This window comes from Microtus pennsylvanicus, chromosome 1 (assembly GCF_037038515.1).
Source record: "Microtus pennsylvanicus isolate mMicPen1 chromosome 1, mMicPen1.hap1, whole genome shotgun sequence".
Taxonomy (NCBI): Eukaryota; Metazoa; Chordata; class Mammalia; order Rodentia; family Cricetidae; genus Microtus; species Microtus pennsylvanicus.
The window spans coordinates 152,849,772-152,859,081 of NC_134579.1; the positions used below are offsets into that span (position 1 = coordinate 152,849,772).

Consider the following 9,310-nt stretch of genomic DNA (forward strand, 5'->3'; position numbering starts at 1 on the left):
CTTACATCCAGAACACCCCCCCATCTCCCTCCCTCCCTCCCCTCTTTGGTGGCATAACATCTCCCAGCTCAGCCTGCTCGGGCGCTGGGAACGAACCCGAATCGGGAGGTCAAACGGGAGGACGGTAGTTCCTTTGTCTCCATAGCCTGCCTGCAGCAAGCTAGGTAGGACCTTTGTTTGCAAGCTACCCAAGCAGCACGGAGTTCATCTAGGCACTGGGAGAGCCAGCATTGGGGTGAGTGAGTGCAGCAGCAGCAGCCGGGAACAGGGAACTCAGACGTTCCTCTTCCCTCCTACACTTCCTGGTCATCCTGCAGGGGCTATACTGCCTGATACCTCCTCTCTCTTCCTATCCCACCCAGCTTACATCCAGAACCCCCCTGTCTCCCTCCCTCCCTCCCCTCTTTGATGGCATAACATCTCCCAGCTCAGCCTGCTCGGGTGCTGGGACCGAACCCGAATTGGGAGGGCAAAGGGGAGGGCGGTAGCTCCTTTGTCTCCATAGCCTGCCTGCAGCAAGCAAGGTAGGCCCTTTGTTTACGAGCTACCCAAGCAGCACGGAGATCCAATCTGGACACCAGGAGAGCCATCACTGGGGAGTGACATCACTGGGAAGGTACATCAGTAGGCAAGAAGATCTGATCCTGTAAAAGAAAATCCATAGGGGAGCATTCGGAGGAAGAGATGGGCAGGTGCCAATGCAAGAATTCACCCAACAATCTGAAAAACAACATGAAACCACCAGAACCCAGCGACCTCACAAGAGGACATGAACACCTTAATCAAGAAGAAGTAGAAAGAGACTCTCGGGGGATCTTTCGGCAACTTACAGAACTGGAAGTCACATATAGACCTCTTTCCTCTTGCGGCCATCGCTGGATCGCAGCCACCAAAATGAAGTTCAATCCGTTTGTGACTTCTGACCGGAGCAAGAACCGCAATGGCATTTCAATGCACCTTCTCACATTCGGAGGAAGATCACATCTTCCCTGCTTTCCAAAGAGCTGAGACAAAAGTACAATGTTCGCTCAATGCCCATTCGAAAGGATGACGAAGTTCAGGTTGTCTCGGGACACTACAAAGGCCAGCAGATTGGCAAAGTGGTCCAAGTGTACAGGAAGAAATATGTTATCAACATTGAACGGGTGCAGCGGGAAAAGGCTAATGGCACAACTGTCCACATGGGCATCCACCCCAGCAAGGTGGTGATCACCAGGCTAAAGCTGGACAAAGACCGAAAGAAGATCCTGGAAAGGAAAGCCAAGTCTCAACAAGTAGGAAAGGAGAAGGGCAAATACAAGGAAGAAACGATTGAGAAGATGCAGGAGTAGGGGCGTCTCATACAGTTTTCATTAAAGACTGCTTGAGTAAAAAAAAAGAAGAAGTAGAAAAATTGACTTTATGAAAGTGATAGAGGCCCTTAAACAGCATGTAAAAAAATGCCTTATAGAAATGGATGAGAAGTATAACAGAAAGTTTGAGGAATTGAGTAAATTAGTGAATGATACCCTAGGAAACAAAGGAAAAACAATCAAGTAGATAATGGAAACAGTTCATGACTTGAAAACTGAAATGGAGGCAAAGAAGAAAACACAAACAGAGGGCCGACTGGACATGGAAAATCTAGGTAAACAAATAGAGACTACAGAAACAAGCATAACCAGCAGAATACAAGAGATAGAAGAAAGAATCTCAGATTCTGAAGATACCATAGAGAAAATAAACGTACTGATCAAAGAAAACAGCAAGTCCAACAAACTCTCATCACAAAACATTCAGGAAATCTGGGGCACAATAAAAAGACCAAACCTAAGAATAATAGGAGTAGAAGAAGGAGAAGAAATGCAGCTCAATGGTCCAGAAAATATACTTAATAAAATTATAGAATAAAACTTTCCCAACCTAAAGAAAGATGTACCTATGAAGGTTCAAGAAGCATACAGAACACTGAATAGGCTGGATCAAAAAAAAATCCCCTCGCCATATAATAATCAAAACACAAAGCATACAGAATAAAGAAAGAATATTAAGAGCTGCAAAAAAAAGGCCAAGTTACTTATAAAGGTAAACCTATCAGACTTCCACCTGACTTCTCCATGGAAACCATGAAAGCCAGAAGGTCCTGAATAGAGGTTCTCCAGAAACTAAGAGACCATGGATGCAAGCCCAGACTACTATACCCAGCCAAGCCTTCATTCACTATAAATGGAGAAAACAAAATTTTCCAGGATAAAAACAAATTTAAACAATACGTAGCCACAAAGCCAGCCTTACAGAAAGGGATGGAAGGAAAATCACTAACCAAGGAGTCCAACAATGACCACAATAACTCAGACATCTAGAGACCCTTCACCAACACAACCCAAAGAAGGAAAACACACAATCTCTACTACCAAAAAGTGACTGGAGTTAACAACCACTGGTCATTAATATCACTTAATGTCAATGTATTCAACTCACCTATAAAAAGGCACAGGCTAAGAGATTGGATAAGAAAACAGGATCCAACATTCTGCTGTCTACAAGAAACACACCTTAACCACAAAGACAGGCACCTACTCAGAGTAAAGGGCTGGGAAAAGGCTTATCAAGCAAATGGACCTAAGAAACAAGCAGGTGTGGCCATAATAATTTCTAACAATGTTGACTTCAAACTTAAATCAATCAGAAGACATGGAGAGGGACATTTTTACTCATATCAGGAACAATTCATCAAGATGAAGTCTCAATCCTGAATATCTATGCCCCTAATATAAAAGCACCCACATACGTGAAAGAAACATTACTAAAACTCAAGGCAGCCATCAAACCGCACACACTAATAGTAGGAGACTTCAACACTCCTCTCTCACCAATGGACAGGTCAATCAAACATAAACCTAACAGAGAAATAAGAGAATTAATGGAGGTAATGAAGCAAATGGACTTAACAGAAATCTATACAACATTCCACCCAAATAGGAAAGAATATACCTTCTTCTTTGCAGCTCATGGAACCTTCTCGAAAATTGACCACATACTCGGTAACAAAGCAAACTTCCACAGTTACAAAAAAATTTTCGTACCTTCCTGCGTCTTATCAGATCACCATGGATTAAATTTAGAATTCAACAACAATGCTACCCCCAGAAAGCCTACAAATTCATGGAAACGGAACACTCAACTGATGAACCACACCTGGATCAAGGAAGAAATAAAGAAAGAAATTAAAGTCTTCCTTGAATTCAATGAAAATAAAGAAGCAACATACTCAAACTTATAGGACACTATGAAAACAGTCCTAAGAGGAAAGTTCATAGCACTAAGCACCCACTTAAAGAAAACAGAGAAAGCACACATTGGAGACTTAACAGCCCACCTGAAAGCTCTAGAAAAAAAAAGAAGCAGACTCACCTAGGAGGAGTAGAAGACTGGAAAAATCAAACTGAGGGCTGAAATAAACAAAATAGAATCACAGAAAACAATCCAAAGAATCAATGAAACAAAAAGCTGGTTCCTGGAGAAAATCAACAAGATTGACAAACCCCTATCCAAACTAATCAAACAACAGAGAGAGAATATGCAAATTAATAAGATCAGAAATGATAAGGGGGACATAACCACAGACACAGAGGAAATTCAGAGAATCATTAGATCTTACCACAAAAGCCTGTATGCCACAAAACTGGAAAATGTAAAAGAAATGGATACTTTTTTAGATAAATACCATATACCAAAGTTAAACCAGGACCAGGTGAACAATCTAAATAGACCTTTTAGTCACGAAGAATTAGAAGCTGTTATCAAAAACCTCCCTACCAAAAAAAGCCCAGGACCAGATGGTTTCATGCAGAATTCTGCCAGAACTTCCAAGACCTAATACCTATACTCCTTAATGTATTTCACAATATAGAAACAGAAGAGTCATTGCAATATTCCTTTTATGAAGCTACAGTTACTCTGATACCAAAAGCACACAAAGACTCAACCAAGAAAGAGAATTACAGGCCTATCTCACTCATGAACATCGACGCAAAAATCCTCAATAAAATACTGGCAACCCGAATCCAAGAACACATTAGAAAAATTATCCATTATGATCAAGTAGGCTTCATCCCAGAGATGCAGGGCTGGTTCAACATATGAAAACCTATCAATGTAATCCATCATATAAATAAGATGAAAGAAAAAAACCATATGATCATTTCATTAGATGCTGAAAAAGCATTTGACAAAATTCAACATCCCTTATGATAAAAGTCTTTGAGAGATTAGGGATACAAGGGACATACCTAAATATAATAAAAGCTGTATACAGCAAGCTGACAGGTAACATCAAACTAAATGGAGAGAAACTCAAAGCCATCCCACTAAAATCAGGAACACGACAAGGCTGTCCACTCTCGCCATACCTCTTCAATATAGTGTTTGAAGTTCTAGCAATAGCAATAAGACAACATAAGGGGATCAAGGGGATTCGAATTGGAAAGGAAGATGTGAAACTTTCATTATTTGCAGATGATATGATAGTATACATAAGCGACCCCAAAAACTTCACCAAAGAACTCTTACAGTTGATAAACACCTTTAGTAATGTGGCAGAATACAAAATCAACTCCAAAAAATCAGTTGCCCTCCTATACACAAAGGATATAAAAGCAGAGAGGGAAATCAGAGAAGCATCACCTTTCATGATAGCCACAAACAGCATAAAATATCTTGGGGTAACTCTAAGAAAGGAAGTGAAAGATCTGTTTGACAAGAACTTTAAGGCATTGAAGAAAGAAATTGAACAGGATACCAGAAAATGGAAGGATCTCCCTTGCTCTTGGATTGGGAGGATCAACATAGTAAAAATGGCAATTCTACCAAAGGCAATTTATAGATAAATGCAATCCCCATCAAGGTCCCATCAAAATTCTTCACAGATTTTGAGAGGACAATAATCAACTTTATATGGAAAAACAAAAAATCCAGGATAGCCAAAACAATCCTATACAATACAGGATTTTCTGGAGGCATTACCATCCCTGACTTCAAACTCTATTACAGAGCTACAGTAATGAAAACAGTGTGCTACTGGCATAAAAATAGAGAAGTCGACCAATGGAATCATATAGAAGACCCGAATTTTAACCCACAAACCTATGATCAACTCATTTTCAATAAAGGAGCTAAAAGTATACAATGGAAGAAAGAAAGCATCTTCAACAAATGGTGCTGGCACAACTGAATGTCAACCTGTAGAAGAATGAAAATAGACCCATATCTATCATCATGCACAAAACTTAAGTCCAAATGGATTAAAGACCTCAATATCAGCCCGAACACACTGAACCTGATAGAAGAGAAAGTGGGAAGTACCCTACAACAGATGGGCACATGAGATCGCTTCCTATGTATAACCCCAGCAGCACAGACATTAAGCGCAACACTGAATAAATGGGACCTACTAAAACTGAGAAGCTTCTGTAAAGCAAAGGACACTGTCACTAAGACAAAAAGGCAACCCACTGACTGGGAGAAGATCTTCACCAACCCCGCAACTGACAAAGGTCTGATCTCCAAAATATATAAAGAACTCAAGAAACTAGACCGTAAAAGGCTAATCAACCCAATTATAAAATGGGGCACTGAGCTGAACAGAGAATTCTCAACAGAAGAACTTCAAATGGCCAAAAGACACTTAAGGTCATGCTCAACTTCTTTAGCGATCAGGGAAATGCAAATCAAAACAACTTTGAGATATCATCTTACACCTGTCAGAATGGCTAAAGTCAAAAACACCAAGGATAACCTTTGCTGGAGAGGCTGTGGAGGAAGGGGTACCCTCATCCATTGCTGGTGGGAATGCAATCTTGTGCAACCACTGTGGAAATCAGTGTGGCAGTTTCTCAGGAAAATCGGGATCAACCTACCCATGGACCCAGCAATACCACCCTTGGGAATATACCCAAGAGATGCCCTATCATATGACAAAAACATTTGTTCAACTATGTTCATAGCAGTATTATTTGTAATAGCCAGAACCTGGAAACAACCTAGATGTCCTTCAATGGAAGAATGGATGAAGAAAGTGTGGAATATATACACATTAGAGTACTACTCAGCAGTAAAAAACAATGACTTCTCGAATTTTGCATGCAAGTGGATGGAAATAGAAAACACTATCCTGAATGAGGTAACCCAGATCCAAAAAGATGAACATGGGATGTACTCACTCATAGTTGGTTTCTAGCCATAAATAAAGGTCATGGAGTCTATAATTGGTGATCCTAAAGAAGCTAAATAAGAAGGTGAACCCAAAGAAAAACATATAGTTATCCTCCTGGCTATGGGAAGTAGACAAAATTGCTGGGCAAAAAATTGTGATCTTGGGGCTGGAGAGATGGCTCAGTGGTTAAGAGCATTGCTTACTCTTCCAAAGGTCCTGAGTTCAATTCCCAGCAACCACATGGTGGCTCACAACTATCTGTAAAGAGGTCTGGCACCCTCTTCTGGCCTTCAGGCATACAGACAGAATATTGTATACATAATAAATAAATAAATATAAAAAATTGTGATCTTGGGGGTGGGGTGGGGTGGGATGTGGGTAAAGGGAGATGGGGAGAGAAAAGTGAGAAGGGGAGGATGGGGGGAACTTGGCCAACAGGATGATTGGGATAAAGGAAGGTCGGATAAGGGAGCAGGGAAGCACAATTCTTAGTTAAGGGAGCCACCTTAGGGTTGGCAAGAGACTTGACCCTAGAGGGGCTCCCAGGGGCCCATGGTGATATCCCCAGTTAGTCCCTTGGGCAGCTGAGGATAGGGAACCTGAAATGACCCTATCCTATAGCAATACTGATGAATATCTTGCATATCACCATAGAACCTTCATCTGGTGATGGATGGAGATAGAGACAGAGACCCACACTGGAGCACTGGACTGAGCTCCCAAGTTCCCAATGAGGAGCAGAAGGAGGGAGAACATGAGCAAGGAAGTCAGGACCACAAGGGGTGCACCCACCCACTGAGACAATGGGGCTGATCTATTGGGAGCTCACCAAGGCCAGCTGGACTGTGACTGAAAAAGCATGGGATAAAACTGGACTCTCTAAACATGGGGAACAATGAGGGCTGATGAGAAGCCAAGGACAATGGCATGGGGTTTTGATCCTACTTCATGTTCTGGCTTTGTGGGAGCCTAGCCTGTTTGGGTGTTCACCTTCCTAGACATGGATGGAGTGGGGGGACCTTGGACTTTCCACAGGGCAGGGAACCCTGACTGCTCTTTGGACTGGAGAGGGAGGGGAGAGTAGTGGAGGGGAGGGGGAGAAGGGTGGAAGGAGAGGGAGGGAAATGGGAGACTGGGAGGAGGCAGTTACTTTTTTTTCCTTTTCTCAATAAAAAAAGAAAAAATCTAATTATAGAAGAAAAAATAAAGGTTATGAGTTGTTTTTAAAAAAATCTGTAACTAAATATTAGTAGCAACCATACTTCCCCGGGGGTAGTGAGTGTCTCTAGGCCCTGGGACATAAAACCAGTAGGCAAATCCCATGTACCGAAATTCAGAGACCCAGGAGCGTCCTCTCCAAATGCAACCATTCCCCACCACATCTGTGACCACAGGAGATTTGGCCCAGACTGCTCCTGGAGAGGTGACTGTGTAAATTCCCTGTTGAAGGGCTCTGTTCTCTAGGCCATAGCCCTGTAGAAGGAGGAGCTACTTGTTTGTCCCAGCTGCCCAGAACTGAAATAATCACACAGAAATTGTATTAATTAAAACACTGCTTGGTCCATTAGCTCTAGCTTCTTATTGGCTAATTCTTATATTAATTTAACCCATTTCTAGAAATCTGTATATTGCCACGTGGCAGTGGCTTACCGGCAAAGATTCGGCATGTCTGACTCTGGTGGGTCCATGACGTTGCCCCAACTCTGCCTTCTTCCAGCATTCAGTCAAGTTTTCCCTGCCTACCTAGGTTCTGTTCTATCAACAGGCCAAGGCAGTTTCTTTATTTATTAATGGTAATCACAGCACACAGAGGGGACTCCCAGCATTCAGTTTACTTTTCCCTGCCTACCTCTATTTCCTGCATAGGACTAAGACCGTTTTTTTTTATTAACCAATGGTATTCACAGCTACAGAGGGGAATCCCATATCATTCTTTCTTCTAGATCATGGGGCATAGTTCTAGTATTCTTCATGAGTTCTTGGTCCTCCATTTTCAGGGGCACCTAGAAGTTCTATGGACACTTCCACTCTTCTCTATATTTTTAGTAATGTGCCAATGCCCCTGTGAAACTCATGGTCCCAGGTGAGGTGATCCAGACTTTTTTGAGCTGAAAGAGTATCTCAGCATTATCCATTTACAATTATTGACTAGGATCGGAATGCATTGATTCATCCAGATGGATATTCACCCTTAAGATGGCAGAGTACAACAAAAATTCTTCTAGGAATAATTACTACAGTTTCTCCTAATGGAATCCAAAAGGTTTCAAGTAGTCCAAAAGAGCAGCTTAGGGAGGCGATACACAGATATAGGATACTAATCAAAAGCCATTCCCCAGTGACAACCTCGGCTCATTGCCCTCCACTCATCAGTACTCACAGACACTTACTCTCAGTGCATCCATGACTCACAGAGTCTTCAATGTAGGATGCAACCTTGCCATCTTAAGAACAAATCTTGCTATACTCTCCTTCTCTTCAAAACAGGTCCACATTCATAGTTCAACCCTACCAGACACAATTTATAATGAACACCTGAACATAACAATGGTCAAATTAAGCAAAATGAAATCCAGCAGTCTCAATCAAAACCTATTGCTTTGCAAAGTCTGAAACTTATCCCTACATGGTGAAATAGAGGAACTGAGACCGTATGGGTTCAGCCTTCTTTCATGAGGCAGCAAAGAATGTCTTCTGCATGCCCTTGGTATGCTTATCTGAACAAGAGAAGGGCTGGGGAGAGATCCTCCAGAGACTCCACTATTGAGGCTTGTGTCTGCTAACATGGTTGGAGACCTGAATTACTCTCTCTTCCCACTATAGCCTGAACTTTTCTTTTCAAAAACTATTATTTGTAAAGACAACAAATTAAGGGTTACATATGTCAATATTGGGATCTATGCTTAGTGTGATATAGCCATATTATTGAGGGAACTATTAGGTAAAAGTCTAGTGACTTGTCTTCTACTGTCTATACTGTTATACACACACACACATTTCACACATTTTGGGAGCCTGAACTGCAAAACATTCTGCATGACTTTCCCCTATACATTGAATGTTCATTATTCAAATTATATGTGACACTACTACAGAGCTACAGTACTGAAAACAGTC

General features: G+C 41.7%; 1 pseudogene; it reads left to right on the forward strand.

Moving 5' to 3' along the window:
- Nucleotides 1–866: 866 nt before the first annotated feature.
- LOC142842451 (large ribosomal subunit protein uL24-like) lies at nucleotides 867–1,362 on the forward strand (annotated as a pseudogene).
- Nucleotides 1,363–9,310: the final 7,948 nt, after the last annotated feature.